This window comes from Elgaria multicarinata, chromosome 4 (genome assembly GCF_023053635.1).
Source record: "Elgaria multicarinata webbii isolate HBS135686 ecotype San Diego chromosome 4, rElgMul1.1.pri, whole genome shotgun sequence".
In the NCBI taxonomy this organism is placed as follows: Eukaryota; Metazoa; Chordata; class Lepidosauria; order Squamata; family Anguidae; genus Elgaria; species Elgaria multicarinata.
This window is the reverse complement of record NC_086174.1, coordinates 81267852-81293389: the sequence shown is the minus strand read 5'-3', so window position 1 is coordinate 81293389 and position 25538 is coordinate 81267852. Positions and strand designations below refer to the sequence as shown.

Genomic DNA, 25538 nt, shown 5'->3' with positions numbered 1-25538 from the left:
GAGGGCATCAGCTGGAACCTAAGTTCTATAAAAGCCCTTCAAGGCTGTGTAAAGTACAGAAACTCAAAATAATATGATCTTGCATGATTAACCTTAAGTTGGGGATACCAAGTTGAAAATCATGTATTAACAATAGCTGCCCTACCTTGACTAGCATCATGGTGAAAATTCCAATTCCTGAATGCATGCAGACTTAAACTTAAATATTTTTCCATAGAAAGGTCATAAATCTGTAGCTTCTTTTGGCACTGCTGAGTCCAGCCACCAGACCTTAATTGCTGAAAGCAACAAAGCTTGGAAATGGAGTGGTCCTCCATTCCATTTGGTCTACACCAGATAAATCAATTCTAGCTGCTATGATGGAAAGCCTAGTTCAGCTCTAAAGTGGGCCAATGGGACCCCAGGGAGAAGCCCTATTATCTGCCTCATAATTTATTTTGCAGGACTTCCAACTCATGCTTAGTTGTTTCTCCCCAAATTTCTGTCCCATATAGCATTTGTGCTATAATTTTAACAGCAAAGACTTCAGGGCAAGATTAATTAATTGGCCCCCTCTAGTACAGAAAACCTTCTAAGATGTCCAGTACAACTGACACATGATAGTTTAATAACATCTAAATGTTGTTTTCATAAGAGTTTCTCTAGAAAATACAAGCCCAGGTATTTGAATGAATGGATCTATTCCAAGGCATACCTGTTGAGTACCCAATTAAACATTTTGTCCCTCTTTTTAAATACCATCATCTTTGTTAGCTGTTCCTCTTTGCAAAACTGTTCTTCTTTGCAAGACTGTCATCTGTTCCTCTTTGCAAAACTGCCTGAATTTTACTAGCATCCTTTTAATGCCAATTTTATTCAAAGGGCATCTCTACATTAAGGGAAAATCACATTGCTTACCTGGGGCGTTGGAGCTTCCTGCAGTTTGGTGCAATTGTTATGGGCTTAATTACATGGAAGGAGGTGGGTGACCACGTGGTTTGAATTGAATGTTTCCTCTCAGTTGAATTGAACTGAGACAGTGCCATGCAGTGGTGGAAGATCCCACTTTTTTAGGTTGTTAAAACTGGTTCTTTTCATGGTGGACTTTGCAACGGGAGATGCCATGGTTGTTCACAACATCATTTAAAAGACCCGCAAACTTCCGAAGTTGATAGCCATGAACATGCTATAAATCGCTCACTTAGAGTAACCCAAGATAGAAGTTCCTGATTGCAGCTTAGAGCAGTATTGATATCTTAGGTTGTTAACTGAGGGAAGAAAAAAGAAAGGGGAAGACATAAGATCTTTGATATACAAGTTAAATAAAAAGGGTACCAAAATACAACCTTGTTTCACCCTTTGGTTGATGTGGATATCTTGAGATAAGGTGCCTTGTAAGCCAGTTCTCACCTGCAGTAAATTGTCTTGGTGAAGTGATTCAATGAGTGAAAATAGTATTTTACCAATGTTTGTCTTGGCCAATTTATACCATAGTCATTCCCTATCTATTGGGTCAAAGGCTGAAGAAAAATCTACAAAAAACCCTTGTTTTAGCACCTAATTCACAAAACCGTTGTGCTATAATACATAAGCCTGATCTATTAAGCTTCTGCCCTTCTGAAAACCTGCTTTTTTTGTCATAGATAATAGTTCAGTTTTTATCCCATTCGAACAACTTCGTGAATATAGTTTGGAGGCTTCATCTAAAATGCCAATAGTTCTGTAATTGTGAGGATCTGATGAATTACCTTTCTTAAAGATTGGCACAACAGTACTAGAGCGCCAACCTGAAAGAAGATGGGCAGTAAATTCGCTAGAATTAGAGACCACCAACCAACATCTAAAGATCTCAGGAGGAATCATATCTTCCCCTGGAGCCTTGTGAGAAAGGAAAGTTCAAATCAAATCCTCTATACCAGTAGAGGAGACAGGCTTCCAATCTGGAAGACTGAGAGGTTCCCCTTTCATAATATTATTAAATGTAGAATGACATACATCCTATGCATGTTTCCTCATATGTATGTCCCAGTTTTCAGTGGGGCTTATTTCTCAGTAAGTGTGAGTAACCAAGTTATGGTAACCAAGTTATCATTGTTGTGACCAGTGGGAGGGAGGCTTGCCTGGATCCAATGGCTTCCCAGCCCCTGGTCCTACCCTTAGCAATGCAACTCCACAAGAAAGACCCAGAGGCCCTTTAAGTGAAAACTGCTGTACAGGAGGATGGAAAGGTGAAAATCACCTCTGTCAATCCTCCCAGGTTGCTAGCAGCAGCACGGCAGGAAATTGGATACTTGGAAGCCTCTGTCCTTCAGCCCTCAGACAGGTAGTATTGCTTTCTTAAGTAATAATAAAAGATAATAGTCAGATAAGATATTATCTTAGAAACGTTTGTGACTCTCACTTTTTAGTTTGGGAAGGTTATTGTATATTTTCTTAATTTATTTCAAAATAAGAAATAACGTAAGAACCATGGTTTGTTGTAATGGAAATGAGTGACATTGAGTTTTGGACTTGCGCATTACCTCTGAATCATCTTCTTCCATCCTTCACACATGAGGGGAAGGGGATTAGAAACTTCTCCATCTAATTTGTAACAAACTGCAGTTGAAGGTGGCAAACTGTAGTTTGTGCAAACCATAGTTTATTCTTAAACCAGCTTGTGAAACCATGAGCTAGAGCTTTGTTGTTACATGTGAGTGTGGCCAGTGGCCACAGTGAGTGTGGCCAGTGTTGAATTTTCACATTCAACAAATGAATGATTTCATGTCTATTTTTTGTTTGTCACAGTGTGATAGATTGGAAAAAGCCATTTTTACAAAAGCAGCTATGGGACATAGCCAGATCTGAATTCTTAGATATCACTTCTTTCTACATTATTAAAATAACTATTGACATAACAAAAAGTATATAGAGCCTGACTGTTTACATGTTATAAGTTGGACTTTTGGAGAAAAGTTAGCAATGTAGCTTTGAAGCTAATCTTTTGGGTTCCTATGTTGTAAAATTAACTGGTCCATCTTTTGTGGTTTCTTATGATTTGTGCAAGGGCTTGATGCAAAGGCCAGTCGATGAAGGACAAGGCAAACTCCGGTGCTCAAAGAAAGGAAGAAAATTTATTGTGCTCTACACGTTTCAGAGAAGATGTCTCCTTCAGGAGCTATAAAACAAACAATTACATTAACCATAATAATAGTATTGTATAGACAACACCCACATTCTTTTTAACAAAGTTTTAGGGGCTTTTCTGCATAAGAATACTACATTTTCTTTAAAAACTTTAGAAGTAAATACCCACTTCTAATATAACATACATTGTTCCCATGTTTTTTACTCCTAACTAATTTTTCAACAAGGCAAAGTCATACTCTTCTCATGTAATCTAAGGGTTTTTCATTCAAGATTATTTCTCTCCATAGATCAGGCACATGTGTCTGTCTAGTCCAGCCTTCTCCAACCTGGGGCCCTCCAAATGTGTTGGACTGCAACTCCCATAATTGCTAGCCAGCATGGGCATTGAGGAAAGCTGCTCTAGATATTGTTATACTATAACTCGCATCATCCCTCACATTAGCTGTGCTGGCCAGGCTCATAGCAGTTGCAATCAAAGAACATTTGGAGGAACATATGTTCCCCACCGTTGCCATAGATGGTATGTTGATGTATTGGTGTACATAGTAATGTATGGTAATTGTCCCTGAGCATTGGCCATACTGGCTTGGACTGATAGGAGTTAAACTCCAACAACATCTGTAGGACTGCAGTTTCCCCACCCCTGATGTAGAGAGAAATTATTGGCACCTTTCCCTGTAGATTTGGGAGCTTTCTATCCCCATTGACTATATAGGATACCTAGAATGGTTCCATATGGTAAAATTGGCCTACTTTCATTGCCAGTAGCTTTTCCCCATTCTGTAAATTTATCTGGAATTAAATTCACATCTAAAATTCAGTCGAAATAGTATTGTCGAGTTTTAAGGTGTTTTTTTAAAAAAAGATTTCATTTCCAAAACAAAATCAACAGAGAAAAGAGAGGGGGTGGGGGAGGAATAAAGAATAAGGGAAAAAAATAGAGGAAAAAAATAGAAATACAATGAATTCAAATCACATTGTGAAGTTTTAGTAATCAACATTTTATTCTTAGTTTTTATCATAAGTACACTAGCTGTGAATATAAGGCTCTCATACTTGTTCTGTTTACAATAGCTATTTACAAAATATTTGAGTATTTTCAGTAGTACTTACCTGATTAATTACTAAATATTTTTGACTGCTCAGACTAGAGAAATAATATTCAAAGCAAGAAAGCTTAATATATAATACAACCTAACAACAAAAGTTATAGAAAGCATGTTTGAATTTTTTTTGCTAAAAATAGCAATGGCACACATGTAAATTATTCTTTGTGAAACAAGATTTCAAACTAAAGCCATGGTTTCAAGGATAGATAGGAATCAATATCTAACCAAAACCAATGGAATCCCACATAATCAGTTTATCATTTTTGGAAGAGTAAAGCTTAATTGTATTGTGGTATTGCAAGAATATGCCAAAAATAAATACCATTGGATATTACATTTCAGTTACCAAGGTTGGGATAGGAAGTGGGAAGGGAAGAGAGTAATCTTAATGGGATTTTTATATTCTGACGTTGCTCACGTTGATATTAATTGCCTAATATTATGTGGTGTTTTTAGAACTCATCTAAACCCTGCATATGGGAGCACTGATCAGAGCTAACCATATGGCTTCTGTCAGCTTAAACCAATATAAACAGCTTTACTTTGCATCCTAAGGGTCATTTGGTGATTTTCTTTTTCAACGTGAAGCTTACAGTTGTGCCAGAAAGTGTGCAAAACACATAGTGAGTGGCTATATGAGTGTTATTTCACTCTAAAGTCCTATTTTCTGTTTTATGTGTCTGCCTTAAGTGAAATAGAAACTTGGAATTACAAATTACATTTGAGGCCCTATATGTATCTATTCAGAAGAAAGGCCTATTGAGTGAAATGGTGCTTACTCCAAGGTACACGTGCATAGGATTACAGCCTAGGTTTTCCCAAAATGGCTATCAGTGTTGGGAAAATGTAATGGCTGTTACAGTTCTACCTGTATTTGAGGAGTGCAGCTTCTGTTTTGGGCACCTTTTCCAGTTCCATGACATTTTTTAAATATCTGGTGACCAGAACGATTCACAGTATTCCAAATGTAGCTGCACTGATTTATAGAAGGATATTATGATAGTGGCAGTTGTTATTTTTTATACATTCCCATATAATTTCTAGCATGGAATTTGTTTTTTTCAGTTGTTGCACATGGGTCAGTGTTTACATTGAGCTATCAACCACAGCTATCTGTTGGGACCCCGTGTGTGTGTGTGTGTGTGTGTGTGTGTGTGTGTGTGAAGTTGGGATTCCTTTGCCTCAATGTACATTGCTTTACATTAACTTACACTGGAGCTCATTTGGAGCTTTTCAGTTTAGAAAATGGCAACCAAGGTTTAACATTATAGAGATTTTTAAAATTATGCATAATATGGAGGAAGTGGCTAGAGTATAATTTTTCTCTTGTCTCTCACAGTACTACTAGAACATAAGAGTCTTGGAATTAAATTAATTACTTGCGAGGACATATGAAAACAGTTCCTTAGAAGTCACTTCCCTTATTTTTTTTTTATTTCTTTGTGCTCTTCCATTATTGTATCTCATTTGTATTTGTTTGCTTTTTGGGTGGCAGTGTTAAATTTGTATGCTTAGTTGAACTATGTGTTGTAGATGCTAGTTGTAGGGTGTTTGTTGAGGTTAGGGGGAAGGTGACTTTAGGGAGGTGCATGGGTTGAGGATAATTATTTCCCTGTACTAAACCCTTCTAAAACTTCAAAGAAAAAACTATATTCAGGACAGAGAAAAGAAAGTACTTCACCACACAATTTTATGGAAATTAAGTGCTACAAAATGTGGTGGCCACTAGCTTAGATGGTTTCAATAAGAGGATCTGTATCTTAATATTCAAATATTAGTTGGTTAAGCCTGTGATATAATACACGCCTATTTAGGAGTAGGTTCCCATTGAACTCAGTAGGATATGCTTCTGAGTTGACATGTATAGAGTTGTGTTGTAAACTTAACATTCACTATATATAAGTAAATCATGCCTTGTATATGGTGTGTGTGTGTGTGTGTGTATATGTATATGTATATATACACACACACGCTTAGGTGTCTTCAGCTGATACAGGTTGCTAAGCACCCTTAAAGACTTCAGCTGATACAGGTTGCTAAGCAACAGTAACAACGTGTAACATCAGCTGATACAGGTTGCTAAGCCCCTCGCCCGACTCCTCTGGGCTTTCCAAGGTAATCTTACCCCCCTTTCTGCCTCTTTGCTCCCCCCCATGAAGGGGGCAGCACCACGGTCCGGATCATGAGTGAGGCATGGCCGGGGCCCTTGGTGGCCGGGTGGGAGGCCGCTCACCTGCTGCGAGCTCCGGCCTAATCTCATGCGAGCTGGGCGGGCCCAAGGCTGACAGGAACACCGAGGAGAGGGGGACACCTGCTCCTCCTCCCCCTGACCTCCCTGCCCCCCAGGTCTGTCAGATGGTGCTGTATCAGCAGCCTCCAAGCAGCCCCCGCCCCCTGCAATGATATTTAATTAATAAACTTTAAGATATGCTACAACGGCGTATGTTATGCCGGGTACAGCTAGTATGTCTTACAAATACATAAACAGATATATAATAGAATACATACACTTGCCATTTTTGTTTTAAAGAAATATGAATAGATATGGAGTTACTTCTAGAGTGTTTCCTTTTACCAAATTAAACTATTTGGTTTTATTAATAAAGTCTAGCCATTATTCAGATGGCTAATAAGTTAAACTTCACAGGTCTTCTGTTAACATTTTTTGCTACTAGCAACTTCGGCAAGACTGGTAATTATCCTATAAAGTTACCTACACCTTGAATCGGCAACCAATTGTATCACCAGTAAGTGATTGCTTCTAGGCTTGTAGCTGTGTTTGCTGTCTACAAGGGAGAGCAGCAACGATGGAATCTAAGGTTACAGCTCCATTGAAGGTTTCTGTTGACAACAGTTTGTATAGAAAGGCTTGAATAAGTTCACTAGTTAACGGACTCCTACTACGACTTTAAAGCATCCCGTCAATATTTTGCAATACTTGCTCAGGAATGCAAAAATAGTTAGTTAATTTGTGAACAACAGTATAGATAAATCAAAATACATAATTGAAAGAGGGGACTTGGCTTCCTTTTTAAAAAAAGAAAGTAAAAAAGAATGATATCGTGTTATATCCTGGATGCTGTGCTGCTAGCACAGTGGCATTGCTGGCAGTGGCTACCATAGGTAGTTACAGCATTATCTAAAGTTGCTGTTAAGACATGTGTGTTTCTGTCTGTGTGTTTATATTCATTATGATAACTAATATGCAAGGCTTGTTTCAGGTTTTTGTAGGTTTTTGCCATAAGAGATCTGCCCTTCCTGGTAGAGCTCTCTGCTTCCTTCCTTCTAGAATCCTTGAACCTTGTTGGCAGAGATTACTTCTGGACTTCTTTTTGCTATTTGTCTTGTTAAAGTATTTAAAATAGTTTTCATGTGAAGCTTAAATTTTGGTTTTAAATTACGTGGACAGTTGTGATAGAAAGTGAAATTGGGATCTTTTACAGCATTTCCTTATTGTTTTTCTCTTAAGAGCATGAATTCTTAAATAAGCTTTTTTGCATAATAATGTTTTAAGTAATTTTACAATTACTTTATTCTATTTTGTTTGGCAGGGAACTGAAAGTTCTGATTAGTTCTAAAGACAGGCAAGGCTTACGACTGATATTTATAACTTCAAACGGAGCCCCTCCATTGCTTCTTTATCCCAGAATGCCTTTGTGTAACCTGAGACCTTAACACATGGCAAAGCACTAACTAATTAAGTTTGCAACCATCCATTACTATCTTAAGTCTGAAACAATCTGCATATAAGGGTTTAACACCATACCTTCATGCCAAATTTTCTGTCTTCCTTTTAAAGTTCTTTTCTTGAAAGTACAGTTCTGGAGAGAATGTTCTTTGTACCCAGATGCTTGCAAGGCAGTTTTGGTTGGTACTTATAAAAGATATTATTTTATTGACCCTTCGAATTAAAATTGTGGCAGTGCTACATCCAACATTTGTGACTGTATCTTTATTTGCTATTTCAGTAGTACATTTCTTATCCAACTGATAAAATGTTTGAGTAAGTTGGGTTCTGCCCCTTTTTCATTTGGGGCAAAACCCCAAGCAAATCTGTGTCATCATCAGCTTTATTTAAAAGTTGTCACAAATGGTGACATCTGGGAGCCAATTCACCATTTAATTAAATTAGTCTGTAATAAAATCTGCCATAATGAGATTAAAATTAATTATTAATCAGGAGCTGACATAGGCACAAAGCAGCATCAATAATAAATGAAGGCTGTGTCTGCTGTTTCTAATTGAGGACCTACTTTGCTGCAGTAATGCTTTTTTATGAAGTGTTATTGGGTTTTCTATAATGGTGTAATATGTGTTCTTTACACTGTGATCCTAAACAAAATTATTTGAAAATAAATTATAATCCCACTGTTAGTATAATACTTGCTAGTATTGGTAGTAAAACTAAGGATTTTTTTAGGAATATATTTATCTTATATATTGAAATAAGAATGGGAGGTCATATCAGCAAGCATGAGATTCATAATGCTATAATCTTGGACCACTGGTAGGAGCTGTAGCGAAACGAAACGAAACAAACAAAAAAACATCCTGGTCCACAAACTCTGCAAGATGTGGAAAAAGCTGGTCTATTGCACAATCCTCTTGTCAGATTCATATAATTCCAAACTCATTTGAGTCTGTCATGGATTTCTCTGACATCCCTACCCCTCTGCCCCTGAAATGCTGCTAAGGAGGGTCAGGTAACAGCATAAATGGTGGCATTGAGGGCAGCAGGGGGTGGGGGGGAGAAATTGCCCAAAACTGCTTCCTCAACCGAAGCTGCTTCTGTTGGTTCCCAGTTCCCTCCATGCAGAGGCACATATCTGGATCCAAGCTATTGTATGTGTATTATGTAATTTAAAATATTTGCTTTAAAATATTCCATACTGACAAGTCCAGCTACCAAAGGCTAGTGCAGTGCCAAGATCTCTGTAGCTTGAATATTAGTTACTACAAGTATATTTTCTGTAAATACACAGTTTAAGTGACCAACGTGAATTATGTTAAAAACACAACTGAAAACCTCTCTCCCTTAGAAATTAAATTTTCTAGATGTTTATGTATTAAGAATAGGCCTTTGTTTCTGCAGGAGTTTTTTCTAAGTGTCTGTGATGTATTGGCTCTGTGGTAGAATTGGCTCTGATTTTTGAAATATACTTCACACTTGTCCTAATTGCTACTTGGAAGTGATTTCTGTCTAAAATTTGCATGAAGTATTTTTGAAGACTTTGGCCGAGGATGTTTCTTTTGCCGCAACTGAGCATTGTATTACTTGTTATGTATCCCCCTTGCTCTCCATTTAGAACAGCTTTAATATACCCTGTGTAAATCTGTCAGATGCTGATTAGACTTTACTGTCACCATGCATTGATTGCTTGTTTCTAGGTTGAATTTCTAATCCTGTTTAGGGCAGTTTTCATCGGCAGAGAGAACACCGTCCTCTGATTTTATTTTCTGACATCTTGAGTTGCAGCTTGGAAGATCTGGCCTTGCGTTGTCTTTTTATCTCAGTCAATCTGAGTCAACCTTCAGTTCATCCTTCTAGTAATGATGGCTGTATATTATAGAACAGTTGTGTATCTCCTCTGCATGATTTATTAAACCAAAATGGCTGTACGTCTAAATAGAGGAAAGGTGGGGGTGCATGAGTGTGACTGTTCAGACATCACGCTAAGCCATGATGGTTAAGCATTTTGAGCTGAACATTATTCCTTAGTGTGTGGTGTGAACCATGACTTAGTGTATCATGTGAACCATGCCTAACCATGGTGGCTATGGGTTAAACACAGTCACTAACCAGAACATAAGAAGTGCCATGCTGAATCAGATCAAGGGTCCATCTAGTCCAGCACTTTGTTCACACAGTGGCCAACCAGCCATCGGCCAGGGATGAACAAGCAGGACATGGTGCAACAGCACCCTTCCACCCACGTTCCCCAGCAACTGGCGCACACAGGCTTACTGCCTTGAATACTGGAGATAGCACACAACCATCAGGGCTAGTAGCCATTGATAGTCTCCAGGAATTAGGTTGCGGCCTAGCCATGGCTTAGCATATTCTCTGAACAGGTTCTCTGTGTGTCTATATATGTGTGCTTAGCCCTTTGTCTTTGGCCATTCTTACCACTTAAAATAGCCAAGGGAAAAGGGTTAAGCAGCCCCCCCCCCCCAAATTCAGATTCATAGCTTACCTAGGCTGTTTTGAATTTTAAAAAATGGGGGAAATAATACTCTCATGTCCAGTTTGGTTCTTATTTCCATTTGCCACATAAACCATGATGTACCTCTTAGTGTAAACCTTACGGTATTTCCAACAATGCATATTAGGGGTGTGCTCTCTAACCCGGAATTATCCGTGGAGCATTCGATCTTCCAGAGCAGAGATTGTCTGCTTCCAAATACATTGATTAATATCAGAGCGGAGACATGCCCAATCGGAGCTTCTAACATCTCCAAAATTATCTGACTGCTTTTCATGTGTCAGTGGTGTGTGTGTCTCAATTGAACATTTCCATATTTGAAAGATGCTGAGTGGGGTGTCTTTAATATTGACATCTGTGGCTAACCAATTAGGAATTGCCACAGCCCTGTCCGTGACCATGTTCCCCTCCAATCACAATGTTCGGGGGGAGTGGGAAATGCTAAAAGGCTGCTGGTTCTGGCCATGTGTGGGGTGTAGAGGGAGCGCATTTCTGCTTTGACTCGATAGAAGTCAATCATCCACAGTGAAAGTGCTGCTGGGCTGGCTGGCATGGGTGAATAAGCTTCTACACCTGAGTCAGGCAGGCTCTTTATTTCAGTTAAACTATTACTCCTATTGGATGGCTGGGCTTCCAGTGCAGTGCAGGGCGGGGTGGGTGGGCCCTGTCCAATAGATCTGGAGGGCACCAAGTTGGAGAAGGCTGGAGTAGAAACTTCCACCAGCAGCAATGGCACTCTGCATCAGCAAAGTAAAGGATAAAAGCTCCTACCATAAATGTGCAGGGGTGGATCATGCCAAATTTCATCTCTTTAGCTATAAAAATGATAGCGATTTTTTAAAATAATTTTAAAACCATGATTTTTTTAAAAAAAAAAATCCTAAAAAATCAAGGCTTGAAGGGATCTGCTCCAATCTTGGCATGTCTTAAGACCTATGTAAGGCGGAGAAGACCCACTTTGCACACCCCTAATGCATATGTATATGATCACCTTCTTAAGCATATGCTCAGTTATTTCACACAGTAAATAAACGCTCTCCACTCTTTTCCTTTAAAACAGCCTTCCCCCACCGTGTTGCCCTTCCATCAGCCCCAGACAGCATTTCCGTGATTATGGGAATTGTAGTCTAAAACATCTGGAAGGCACCAAGTTGGGGAAGACTGCCCTAAGGGTTAGTTCTTTATTCTACGTTGTATCCATGCAAGTCTTTACCTTGATTTTACAGGACATTGTCTTTGATTTTAGGCTGGAAATGTTTTAAAGAAGAGTAATTCAATTTACTGAGGTATGTTTAAAGCATTCACTTAGCTGGAGGCAGTACGGATTTTTTTTTTCAATACTCAAGGAAGCGTAAATACTCATGTTTCTTTCTTCTTTCGACTCAAACCCAAAAATTCATTTTTGGCATGAATAATTACCTGGAAGATAAAAGGATTTTTTAAAAAGGCAGATCATTGACTTGTTCATTTCAGTTTATCTTTGGGGATGGAGTTGTAAAGAAGGATGAATTGTTTTTGAAGATTTTGCTTATATATTGGCCTCTTTAAATGACAGATTCAGGAGCTCCAGCAGCTAGTCTGCAGTCCAATAGACTCTTCCATTCTTTCTACAAATATATAATAGTCTGGTGCCAAATCTTTAGTATTTTGCCAAATTAAACATAGGCTGATTGAGCAAGTCTAGCTATGCAAACACATTTCTGAAAAATACGTTCATATTATACTGACAAGCTGTAACTTTGTGTGGATCCCTAATTGCACTGGCAGAAAGTCAAGACAATTCCCAGACCATTAGCCTAACTGCTGTTGAACTTTTAGAAAGCCCTCATTCCCCATTATTTGTAGGCGGATATGAACTCTTCTGTTTTTATACTGTGTTTTGGAATCGCCCTTTGTAATTTTCCCCCTAGGTTCAAAAGTCCAGCCTAGTTCTTATTTCTAGGACTTATATATAAGCAGACATTTATTGTCTTTAAATGAAGGTTCATTACCCTAGAATATGGCTTAATTTTTAATAAATAAATTGCTTATTTGCAGGTATATGTAAATAAGACCTGAATTATAATAAACTAGCCTGACAAGTGAGAGTTGTAGATGGCAGATGGCATAATGTTTGAAACCATAATCTCAAACAGTATCCAGAATTCAAGCGTTTGCCCTGGACGCTTGATTTTTTGGATACTGTCTGAGATGTTTGTTTCAAGCATTATGCCATCTGCCTGTCCTCTCTCTCCAGCTCCTACTTATTTTCATTGTCTCCCTTCCTCCTTTCTCAAATTCAATCTGAAATTGCTTTTTCCTAATCCAGAATAACAGTTACAAATCTATGTTTTCTTTTTCTTGGTCCTCCAACCTATTTGCTTTTAGAGAAATATAATACACATCACTCTGTTCCTTGCTGGAACTAAGCCAGAATACATGAAATAATCACATATTCTTCCACTGCCTACCCCATCCCTTCATTTCCATGTTTCCTCTGTTTCCCTCTGTCTATTTTAGTTTTTAAGACCTTAAGATAAGGACCTGTTATACCTCTTCTTTGTGAAGTGTCATGCTCATAGATAGCACTAATGGTCATAATAAAATAATTACAATCATAATTATTACAACAAATGAAAGGGGCTCATTCATTTCACTTTAAATAATTGTACATTATATTTTACATCAGTCTTTTTGACTATTATTACTGGATGATAATTGCATTTCAATTGAACACTCCCTGCCTTTCTTATCACTGGAATTGGTTTTACACATTGGGAGGGGGACGGACACACTTTTCTATTCCTCCCCCCCTTCCTTACGATTCATTCATTGCATTTTTAAAATTGCTAGCTGGTTCATTTCTTCAGTGTAAGAGCTGCTATTAACAGTTTCAGAGGTAAAACAGCACTACTGCTCAGCCAGGAGAACTGCAGCAGGACAGGGGTGGGGTGAGAGTCAAATTACATACAATGGTCAATAAGCTACTCACAATAGGTTATTAGCCTGTTCATGTGGCAGGGGAATGTGGGCTATTTAAAGTGTAAGCTACTGTGGTTAACCCATTGTGGTTTATTGTGGTGTCTGAACCAAGACAGAGGCCTTAGCTAGACCTAAGGTTTATCCCGGGAGCAGGCAGGGACAATCCCAGACGACCCTGGGATAAACCTTAGGTCTAGCTAAGGCCAGAGTCTCCCTTCCAGCTAGTGATGGGAGAGGAATTAGTTCAGTTCACATATTAATGCCACATTCTAAATTCACACTTCTCCGAAATTCACACTTTTGCATTGGAATTCTCCAATTAGATAAAATGCTTACAAAAATGCATATATTAGGGGAAAGCGAATACAAAAATTGTATATCTTAGTAAGATGTATTATATAAGGAAAATTGCTTGTAAAATGTGTATATTAGACCAATTTGCATACATAAATATGTATTAGGAAAAATACATGCAGGGATTTTTATTGAACTTTAAGAAAAGTGAAAATAACACTTTTTCCTTCCCCCCCCCAAAAAAACCACTTTCCCTTTCTACTTATATAGTGCTAAAGGGCTTGGGGCGCACTTCCTGGTTTTGGTATACAGCAGAGGTGGAGAGAGGTTTCTTGAAAGTGGGAAAGGGAAAAGGGATCCTTTTTCCTCCTCATCTCTGCTGAAACCTCTGATAGTGCAGAGAGTGAATGGTTTTAACCTCATGATGTACATCCCCCAGATGCCAAACCATTCTAGGATATTATAAGCTGTTTTGACTTGCAAGCCAGTTCTCGACTCCCCCTACCCCTATTTCTTCCTCCTCCCCCAGCTGGTACTGAATTTCAACATGCTGTGGGTCCTGGACGCTCAGTCCCCATTGGGTTGATTTTGTTTTATTTCTTGTAACTTAGGAACCAACATTTTTCTTCATATCTAAAGTAATATGTAGAATACACTACTTTGTGAGTGGCCTCATTTTGCTGCCCAGTTCATAGACACAATGATGTTGTTTAGAACCACTCATGGGCCTATTTTGGTTATGTTCTTATTAACTTTAGAATTGGGTAAATATCTTTACAACCATCTTTGTGGGACAAAAATAAACATAATTAGAGGTTACAATGAATTTCAGTATGTCTTCCATTAAAGTCACGCACATATATTGAACACTTTGAACTTCCTTGTAGCTCAACAAATGAATACGGATCTCGTCTAATGTATTCTCGCTAATGCAGAGCCTAAGTACTTCCCTCCATGAGTTACAATCCCACTGCCTCCTTGCTCATTATGTTGGGTGTAGTTCACTTTCTCCCCCTGAAAACATATACAGTGGGATGGTACTCCTAGTTTGCACATCTCAGCTGAAACGGACATGCTATCATCTTGCACTGGTCCATGGCTTTGTACTCCTAGACACTAAAGTCTTCACTTGGAGCTTGTGTCATTTGGAGGTCCCAGCTATCAGCACATGGCTATTTGTTCTCCTTCCTGGTGAGCCCCAGTCTGCAAACAACACATCCAATAATCTTTCTGGAACTTTTATGCTCTTTTGGAGGGTTAGGTCAAATGCTGCTGTCATTCTAAATTGTTCACCATATTGAAGCCATGTTGGTTCTGGCAATGGAAAATAAGCTCGGTGTATGAAGGGCACCGGCATTGGGTTTGCGGCATTAGACCAATGTAAATTTGTATCCCTACAGCTAAATTTCACAGTTGTGCTCAGTCTTGGGAAACTGAAATTTATCAGCTTCTGGGCAGGATCAGCAGAATTCTGTTTCAAACTCTTTGGCTCTGGGTTACAAAATAATAGGGAAAATAGACCACTATACTCACCCCTTAACAGTTTTTTCTTTGGTGGCAAACAAGAGGTACCCCCAGGTGGCAAGGATATCCCTCCATAAGGCTTATACTAGGAGGGCCATTGATTACCCAGTATAGTTGCTCCTCAGCAGCCTTCCCTGTATTCCCAACTGCCTTAACTGCCTAAGTAGGCTACCTCTCACTAGCCCCACCAGGGAACAAGCCTACCTTCTCTCCCCCCCCCCCCCAATACTTTGGCCAAGTTTAGGGAAGTTGCCCTGCTGGGCCACATTTACTTCGCCGAGTTCTGTTTAATGTGTCATCTACTCAGGTGTGTTCTCTGTCTGGCTGTGGACCCATTGGCTGCCGTTGTTATGAATGCAGGCCCAACCCTTCCTGCTGCCTTGGCTGCCTAACTGGTGGCACTGCCTTTTGTGCCCAGCACTCCACTGATGTGCCCAGTGCTCTTCAGATTGGCACAGCCATTTGGGTCTGGTAAAGAGCTGTTCTTTCCAACCCCTTCTGTTTCCTGCCTGGCTAATAACCCTGGGCTATCACTGCTTGTACTCCTTGTTCCATGGTACCCATTCTGACAGCAAAATTCTACATGAGCTGATAAACTTCCTCCTGCTGGGAATTGTCAGGTTCTGTAGAAATCTTCCACCCATTACTCTGGGGGTGAGAATTTGACCCTCCAATACATTCCCCAGACAGACAATATCATTACAAAGAGATGGCATTGTAACCAATATATCATCAAATTGTGTGACCTACTTGTTACTTGCAGTCCTTCTCAGTAACCTACTGCTGGCACTGTTTTTGATCTTTGCATGGTATCCTATTGCAAGGTAAGCATGTACCGTAACCTCACAATGATAAAAGGAGGGGCTCTGGGATATGAACACATGCTACAAACCGCAAAGCCATTTCCCCAATCTCCCAGGTATAGCAGATTTATTTATTTATTTATTGCATTTCTATACCGCCCAATTGCTGAAGCTCTCTGGGCGGTAAGAAAAAGCTACACAGGGAAATGGAACTCTGGTCACCTTGGACCCAATCTAAACTCCAATGACTATACTATTTTGGACCTTCTGTATGTGATTAGACCACTGAACCACAAAGGATTCAAATGTTGAACAGCTCCCACAGTGGGGTGTGGAGAGCTGGGTGAAAAGATGGCCTCCCAGATTGGCTGGAGCCATGCAAAATGCCAAGTTTATGTAGCTCCTGGACTATTGAGTGACACTGTGTAATTTATTTATTTTATTTATTTAATTACATTTATATACCGCCCCACAGCCGAAGCTCTCTGGGCGGTGTAACCTCCTCTCCTCCTAAATGAGAAGAAAGGCAAGAGTCATAACCAGACATGACCCCTTCAAATGGCTTCTCATACAGAGGAGTAGCAGTAAAAGTGGCCTGCTCCAATGTGGAGTCAGCCTCAGGACCCAGCACAGGAATATACAGGGGTGGTGAGGAGAAAAGGCACCCTATGCTAATGCAGGCCCTGCCTCCAGTCAGTGAATGCCGGATGCAGGGGAATTTCCCTGGCATATGCAGTGGTGATGATGGCAGCTTTGTTTTGTGCCTGTTCCTTTGTCCTCCTAAAGGCTCTATCCAGCCTGAAGGGAGCACAGGTAGGCCATGATAATTGCAGAGATTCTTGGCCCCATGCACTGCAGCCACCTCACCAGGAACCCTGGTGTCACCTCCCTCTGCTGCACTATCTTTTTATTTCTGTAGGCTGTGCTATGTGTTGAGGGAGGGGACACATGTCCAAATCAGATTCAAACTGAAGAAAATACAGGACTTTGACTTTAAGAGCAGTGTGGTGTTGTTTTTAATCTTAGTTAGAGAGGCCTGGAAAGTGTAATGATAACTTTGTAATAACCTGATCAGAGGTCCTTGTATTCATTGTAAAGTTGGTGGCCACATGCAAAAAGTTAATTTTACAGGAACAAACTCAGCGGGGGCTTCCAGATAAGGTTTTTATAGTTCTATTGCCCTGCATCACAGAATTTTACAGGAGTTCCTGATGTCATCTTCCTCTTGTAGACCTCTTGTGTTATCGGACCGCTTCTTCCATCTTTTTTCTTACCAGAAGAATTCATTAGGAAAAAAGATGGAATAGCTGCACAGTGCCTTCTGACTGTTAGCTCTAGAGCTCTATCACACCTATGTTTTTGTCCTGCTTTGCCCCCATGTTATCTGCCTTCATTTCATTAGCGCGTCAAGCACTGGTCACTTCCACGTGTGCGCATTGTTGCGCTATTTCAGCTCGTGCATCTTTTCACCTGTGCTGGCTTGCACTTCCTCATATCGTTACTATTCAGGTGAAATCTCTCACTTGTTTTCTCTCCCACTATTGCGTCCGTCCCGCCACCTCCCTTCTCCTTCCCCCTGCAGTTCATTGGTTGTTGTGGCTGTGAGGGACATTGTGATGGGCGCACTCCCTCTTCCCTCATTCTGTTTTTTTGTCTAACTTTAAAGGGATTTGGGGTTTTATCGCCCGTTTCTGGCATTTGAGCTGCACAGGGCGCAGCATCTTTTGTTACACCAGCTGCTTGCAAACTGGCTCCTTGTGGGCAGAAATCGGTGGGTTTTTTTAAAAAAAATTCTGCTCAAATGCAACAGTATGCAATCACTGTAGCCTGAAACTGCGCAACTACGGGAAAATGACACACAACACTTTCCCCTAGGATCATATTAAACAATATAAGGGAAGGGGGGTTGTTAGCAATTGGATGCCTTTGAGGAACTACACAATAAATGGAAAGGGTGTTGTTGTTTTTTAACAGGAGACAGCATGGATGATTTGGGACTTTATTGGTGCCTGTTTCTGCCATTTGAGCTGTGTGGGGTGTTTGTGTGTCTGCGCTCCCTCCCATTTCCCGGTTGTGTAATTCCACCTGAGCACCCGCACAGTGGGCAGAAAAAAGAGGGAAGCCAAAAGAGAGTGGGAGAAGTAAACACAGCTTTAATCTAACCCTTTCTACAGTTGAAAATGTTATTATCTCTGGTCCAACCATTATTTCCACCTTTGCTCTTATTCTTCATCTCTTTGTTCTCCTTTCCTCCCCTGCTTCCAGTTGTGGCAAAACGACTGCTCTTTATCTCTCTATTCTAGCTTCGTGCAGGATTACATGCACACACACATATTGCAGGCCATGTTCGCACTTCATAGTAAGCCAGAATTCTTGCTTTGCTCCTCCTTTTTATGAAGAATTTGGTGTATCATCTGAACTCACATTCCCAGCATGTTGCTTCCAAACAAGCCAGAAACTAAACTAGGAGCACAAACCCTGGTTTGTGATTCTCAATTGTTAAGGGAATGATAATTCATGATCCTTGCTTCAGATGACATGATGATAAACAAAGGCTTCCAGATTTGGTTAGTATTTATGGAGTGGGAGCCAAAGGGAATCAAATGGCATGATTAGCCAGGATTCTCCCAATTATGGGGAATGTAAGGGATGCAGAGAGGGGGTGGGTTATCACTGGAAATTGCACAACTCCATGTACTGCTGGCAGAAAGCCTTTTTTTTTGGTGGAGGGGAACTAGTTGGATTTTGCCCTTTGGTTGAACTGTCACTGATACTTGATCAAAGCTCGGATACAGCCAGTGGGCAAGATTTTCTCTCTACTTTATATTATATAGATCTTAACCTGTGATGTATATAATAGCTTCTGTTGAATGTTGTATGTAGGCCATTACATACCAGCAAGGTTTATTTATTTTAAATATTTATATCCTGCCCTATATCACTAAGATCTCAGGGCGGTGTACAGATAAAAACATACAGTATAAAACAATAAATATACACAGATAAAAACAAATTAAACCATGATCCAAGTTAAAACAATATATAATTTAAAAGCAATAGATACAGATTAAAACAGTTAAAACAATGTGCCAGTGAGTTTAACCATCAAAGGCTTTGTTAAAAAGCCGTGTTTTTACTTGGCGTCGAAATGAAATCAATGTTGGCACCAATCGGGCCTCCAAGGGGAGGGCATTCCACAGTCGGGGTGCTTCCACAGAGAAAGCCCTCTCCCTTGTCCCATCATAACGTATATGTTGCATTGATTGAATGCGGAGAAGGGCTCCTTCAATAGAGCTAAGGTCTCGGGCAGGCATATATAAGGAGAGGCGCTCTCTCAAGTATCGAGGTCCCAAGCCGTTTAGGGCTTTAAACGTCATTACCAGCACCATGAATTCCAACTGGAAGCATATAGGCAGCCAGTGCAGTTCCTTTAAGACCAGTGTTATGTGGGATCTATAAGATGTACCCGCCAGCAGTCCAGCTGCTGCATTTTGTACTAGCTGCAACTTCTGTGTCTCCTTCAAGGGCAGCCCCACGTAGAGTGCATTGCAATAGTCTAATCGGGAAGTTACCAGTGCATGCACTACTGTGGCTAGGTTGTCCCTGTCCAGGAAAGGCCGTAGCTGGCGGATCAGCCAAAGCTGACCCCAAGTACTCCGTGCCACAGAGTCCACCTGGGCCTCCAGTGATAATGATGCATCTAGGAGTACTCCCAAGCTACATACCTGCTCCTTCAGAGGGAGCGCCACCTCATCCAGAACAGGTCGCTTACCCAATTCCTGGACTCGGGAACCACCAATCCACAGAGCTTCCATCTTATCAGGATTCAGCTTCAGTTTATTGGCCCTCACCCAGCCCATACAGCCTCCAAGCACTGGTCCAGCACCTTCACAGCCCCAGCTGACTCCGACGACAAGGAGAAGTAGAACTGAGTATCATCAGCATACTGATGGCACCCAACCCCAAAACCCCTAATGATCTCACCCAATGGCTTCATATAGACGTTGAACAGCAAGGCAGCAGGCACCACTCCCTGACAGAGGGAGGCATTTACCACTCCCTGGACCCACCCAGCCAATCCACTTCTGCTAGATCGAATTAGCCAGGATGGGCAAGGGTCAAGCTTACATGTAGTGGGTCAGACTGATTCAAGCATCTTGTCCACATCATCAGGCTGCAACAACTGAAACTGATCCCAAAAAAACATGATTAGATGGGGCACTGTACACCCTCCCAGACTCTGCGATAACTGTGGCATCAAGTTCCAAGCGAGTACAAGCAACTTTCTCCTTGAAGTGCCTAGCAAATTTATCATAGCAGGTTACCGAGGGTTCCAATTCTGGTTTCCCAGAGCCCAAGCCTCCTCCCAACAGGCTCTTCACCACCCGGAATAATTCTGCTGGGCGGCATTTTGAAGATGAAATTGAGGAGCTATAGTAAGATTTTTTTTGCCATCCTCACTGCCGCGTAATAGCCACAATGAAGGGTCTTTGCTGATTTTCGATCGTACTCACTCTGCACTCTAGCCGTCATCCAGTATTGTGTTTATTTTCCATATGGAAAATTAAGCCTGTAAATTCTGTGCCCTACTGAATCTTTGACCATGTGTATATTACAAGGTTAATTTTTATATAGGGTCAAGCAAAAATGCGTCCCATCACCCACCCACCCCAATTCACTGCTCCATTTGTAGATAGTAAATTTGACAGACATCTTGTCTGGGAAGGGATCTAAATTCATGGGGCAAACACCATTTCCATATAAGAAGTTATAGCTCAGTGCTAATTTTAAGCCACTTTAGCTGCCGCCTTTGTTTTTTCCTGAAGAATCCTAAATAGCGTAGTATAAGCATAATGATAACTCTCTGTTAGTGATCTTGATCAGGGATGTGTGAGAAATTACTTCTGTCAAAACATTTTTATGGATTTAACCAATTTGCACCTTGCAGTCCCAAACACAAGTTGCTGTCAGAAATCAATACATTTCTAAGCTTTTGTTGGGAAAAACAAAACAAAAAATGCTTCTGACAACATGCACTTATTTGAAAAATGAGTATATTTCCAAACTGCACATATACACACTTTTGTCAATGCATGCAAGCATGCATTCAAGAATGTATACATTTTAAAATGTGCACAAAAATGCATACATTAATGGTCACAAATTTATGTATGAATGTTTAAAAAATAAATCTCAGGCTCATGCAGAAACAGGGCAAGCTTGACCTTAAAAAACCCAACAAGCTTGTCGAGACCGAGATCTGTCTCAGCAAAACCAACAGATCTGTCAATCTCAGCAAGACAGGGATTGACAGATCCAGCCATGCCTAATTGGGGTCTACATTACAGTGCTTAAATTCCTAGAAATCTCTGAAAAGAGTGAATGGACATTAAACTAATTTAATAATGTGGATAAGCCATTAGAAAATGAGTAAAGACATTTTTATTTTGAAAGGCATTTAATAACCACTTTATGTAGTAAAGTGATATTTTATTGTAATAATATTTATGGAGTTTTCATTGGCACTAATGGTGTTACAAATTCTTGTGTTTATATTTTTTCATAATTTCTTCTAGGATTGTAAACTGTATTTACGAAAAAGCAATATTAAAGTATATATGTGTATAGATTTTATTGTTCTTTCATTGCGCCTTTTCCTTTGATGGTTGTAGCAGTAGAAAGCAAAATTAGATCAATATTTTCTTATGCTTCTTCCAGAATGGAAACATGTTTCAGTGGACTTTTCTTGTCAAAGAGGCTAGCCTACATAATGCAGTAAAGTGAAGATTAGTTTGAATATCAGTGCTTCAAATAACTACAGTAGAGAGGCAATTGTTTAAAGAGGTGTTCTGAGTTATTTGTGTTGGGGGGAAGCTGTTGCTAAATATCGAAATAACATTTCAAATATATTTAGTTTGAGAGCTTGGGAACATATTTTAAATGTTGTGTGTATGACTTTAAAAAAGTAGTATCCTCCTGACTTGCAGCCATGTCCTAAAATAATGTGTGAATTTCCATCTATTTTATTTTTAAAGGTGCACAAAATCCAGCTTCTGCTGTACACTCCTAGTGTAGTTCAGTGGCTAAGAAAGTGAGCTGGGAAGTCCCAGCCCAAATATTGTCCATGCTAGGTTAGTCGTTATAATGCTGGCACATCATATGTTGTCAGGATTGCTGAAATAATAAAGGGTTTTTAAATGTTAAGTATTACTTATTTCCATCTCTCCCAAATACAGATTGTTTTAGTTCACGATACGCACTTTATTACATTATAAGTTCATGGGTTTGACTGCTGACAGCATATCCATTTCTTTTAAAAAGTAATGTGGAAGGTAGGCCTGAATGTAAGTATTACTAATGACCCCTGTGGTCCTGGCAATCCTTTCTAATAATAAAGTGTTGGAGCTGTCAAATGATGGCACAAATATCCTAATCTACCGAGATAGCTTTTTAATCCAAGTCATCAATCATGTTTTATTAGCTTTAACGGAGTCAAGCTGCTGTCATTAAATGTTGCACTGGGACAATGTTCTGCAGGTGTAACTTTCACTCAAATGCTATGTCTGAGAGTCGAGCTAGATTGTGCTCATGTTGGGCAAGAGTGCCATCTTCAGTTTCAAGTGTCCACTGTCGAACAACGCTGAACTTCTTAATTTTACTTCTTTGTCAAATGTAAACTTATACCTGCTTGTTCTGGACCTCAGGACAGGGTGGGAAGCAGGATACTCAATATAAAACACATACATGACAATTTCACTAATAAACAGTATCATTATTTTAATTACGAACTACTGTTTTAATCTGACTGTTACAACATATAACTTGCAATATGCTAAATGCCTTAGTGATGTATAATAATAATAATAATAACAACAACAACAACAAGAATATTTATTATATGTCCAAACATACTAAGCACTATTGAAAGCATATATTTATAGTTTTGCAAGGAAAAATGGAATATGTTAGGAATGGTGATAATATGAATAAACTGTGAAAATCGTATTCACACTGGTTTTGTTTTCTATCACCATGAATTTATCCATTTGAAAAAAGAAAGAAAAAGCTGATTTGATATTTACGTTAGAGTAGTGTCCTACATTATTTGGCTCTTTCAATTGAGGAGCTGAACGGTCATTGTCCCTTATTTCTAAATTATTACCAAATTCTGTTGTAGGTCTTGTCTAATGCATTCTTATATGGCTGTCCTGAGAGAAGGCGTGGTTTGTTGTTGTTACTGTTATTACTATTATTATTCAGTTAGAAAACATCTTGTAATTTAAAAATACCTACTTGTTCTCTGTTTTCACTTTATAATGAAATGTTACGTTAATGCACACACACACATATATATGGACTTCTTCACACAATAAGAAGCAGATGTGCCACAGTGACAGCAGGCAAGTAGGGGCTGGGGAGCTGGGTTCATTAAAAGAGCCTTGGGATAAATGCACCATGTAAGATACCAAATGAAAGACAGGAGCTGTTGATGAGGGTGACCTCTGAATGCAAGTCATCTTACTATAAACAGAAGGGTGTGGAAAGCTATTGGTCTGAGCCAAGCTTGTTTACTATCCAGATCTCCACTTTAGTTAACTTAAGTAAGCCCACTGAGCCTGCTGTGACTGCTCAAGGAACAACAAAGTGTATTTAGTTCTACCTGAATTTGAGACAAGAGTGCTGTCTCCTAAATAATCTGATCCTGAAATTGTCTGCGCACCTCCAGTGTTGAGTATTGGAATACAGTTGATGCTAAACCTAACAAAGGCATATCCTTCTTCTGAAAGCGGAATCAACACGCTTGGGGAATTCTTTTAAATTTCTTGAGAGGGAAATGAGGTAAGTTTGTAATTTATTTCCATATGGGCTAATTATTAGCATGTTCAGAAGGCAGCTGAAAATAAATAGTAACTAATCATTGAAGCCACCAAATCACTATTGAGATTTTTTCATTTAGGTATAATTTTTCCTTCTAGGTTTGTTTAAAGTTGTGGGTTTCTTTATATAGTTTTATTAAAATAGTTCACACATGTATAGAAGTTCTTAATAGTTTTGCCTTCAAACATCATTTTATAAAGGATTGTTGTATATATAATCTGAATGGATATTTAGACATTTCACATATATTAAAAATGGAGAAAGTATACTGAAAGCTTTGATAGCTAATATATGAAATATTTAATATCTAATTATGTTTTGTGCAAGAAGCAGTGTTGTGCAATAAAATCATCATATCTTGACATGAACTAACAGCACAATCCTATGCATGTTTATTCAGAATTAAGTCCTACTGTATGTTCAATGGGGCTTATTTTGGGTTAAGTATTTGTAGGATCACAGCCTAAGTGATCGTATCTGAAGACCTCTTAAATACTAGTTTGTAATGTTTCGGAGGTAATTGCAGACCAGAAAATGTCACATTGTTGGTTTTTTTTTGCTATCCCTTAATTCTTTGAAGGTTTAACCTGACACTCTGGAGCCAAATTCCGGAGCTTGCATTTTACAGCACTTTTCCAGAGTTTAGAAATCATTCTGGACTTTTTGATACAGTTTATAGTGATGCAAATAATGTATCTGGCTGTAAAACTATACTAGTTAAGCAGGTGTTCAGCCATTATAGTGCTCTCTCATGCACACTCTGATATTCTTGTAGACAGAGGAACAGAATTATATACAGCAAAAGTTACCGGTAATGCCTCTTATTGCATTCAGGATCCTTGATGTGAATTGGTGTTAACAACTATTGCTTCTTAAATGTCTTTTTCATTCAATATAACTTGGGAAAGGCTTTTGCCTTAGGAGTAGTATTTTATTACTGTAGAAAAGGAAGTAAAGTTTCGGAGAGAGAAATGAAATGCTTGTACTGTCCATTTGTGAAAATCGATTTATAGCTGCAGGGAATTGTATTATTGGGGGAGCCTGTTTTGCAGAAAATCATGATAAATTATTACAGCCAATATGCTCCTCAATTTGGTTTGTACGGTCTAGTGAACAGCAAGCAGCGGTATCCAATTACATGTTTCTTTTCTTAGGTTGCTCAGTATTTTCTGAAACATATTTCAGCTCAATTGAACCATTTTTTAAATCAGGTTTTGACTTCTAAATTAACAGCTTTTAGAATATGAAAATCATATCTATAGATGAATTCTTCTGGTAAATCTTTACCATTTTACATTAAGGAAAGCCCTTTAACATTGTTTTTAAAGGTCTTTATTTAAATATTTATAATTACACTATATGGTTCTATAAAGTAGTTTAATGAATTCCATAGCATGAACCATAAAAGAGCATCTGGGAAGTCCTCTCAGATTTAATGTTGGGAAAATTATGAGTGTATGTTTAGAAAACGCAAGACAGCTGTTAAAGAAACACAAATGCCAAACAACTTATTAAGTGTATGTTGAATGATATCTGGGATTATTTGCTTACCAGTGTGTAATGTAACATGAGCCAAGATTAACAACTATAATGTACATTATATTTAAGTTAGAATTCAATACCACTGTAGGCAACTTCTGAATGCTCTATACACTCCT

The 25538-nt window shown here is 39.2% G+C and overlaps 1 protein-coding gene across 10 annotated transcripts in view; it reads left to right on the top strand.

Moving 5' to 3' along the window:
• The window catches only part of EYA4 (EYA transcriptional coactivator and phosphatase 4), a 146477-nt gene that overhangs the window by 27682 nt on the left and 93257 nt on the right, over positions 1 to 25538 (top strand). Inside the window, exon 1 of one of the 10 annotated variants that reach the window (XM_063124665.1) lies at positions 23630 to 23841. The exons of the other annotated variants lie outside the window; for them this stretch is intronic. The gene's annotated coding sequence lies outside the window, so the exon portion shown is untranslated. Of the gene's footprint in view, positions 1 to 23629; positions 23842 to 25538 lie in introns of those variants that run through there. 10 annotated transcript variants of the gene reach the window in all.